Below are 338 nucleotides of genomic sequence, written 5' to 3'. Positions count from 1 at the left end.
AGCGGTACACGGGTGGGTGGGAGAGGGAGGGCAAGAAGGAGAGGGCAAGGAGGAGAGGGCAAAGATGCTGGCCTCTCGCAATTTCCGAGCACAAGAAACCTCAGAGCGCAAGATGGGATCCCGCAGTTCCTCATTTCATCCCGTTCGCGGCGCAAATGGGGAAACTAAGGCCGAGAGCCGCAGAGACTCATCCAAGGTCACGCAGCCAGCCCGGGTCCGGGGGACCGATTCCCCGAGCCCCGCCTGGATGCCGAGAGCCGCTAAGGCGGGGTGGCGTCGCCGGGAGCCTGCGCCCCGGGGCGCGGGGGCGGGGTGGGGGCGGGGAGCGGCCCCGGCCC

Source organism: Bos indicus x Bos taurus, chromosome 29 (assembly GCF_003369695.1).
Source record: "Bos indicus x Bos taurus breed Angus x Brahman F1 hybrid chromosome 29, Bos_hybrid_MaternalHap_v2.0, whole genome shotgun sequence".
NCBI classification, from domain to species: Eukaryota; Metazoa; Chordata; class Mammalia; order Artiodactyla; family Bovidae; genus Bos; species Bos indicus x Bos taurus.
Note: the sequence above shows the minus strand (reverse complement) of the source record.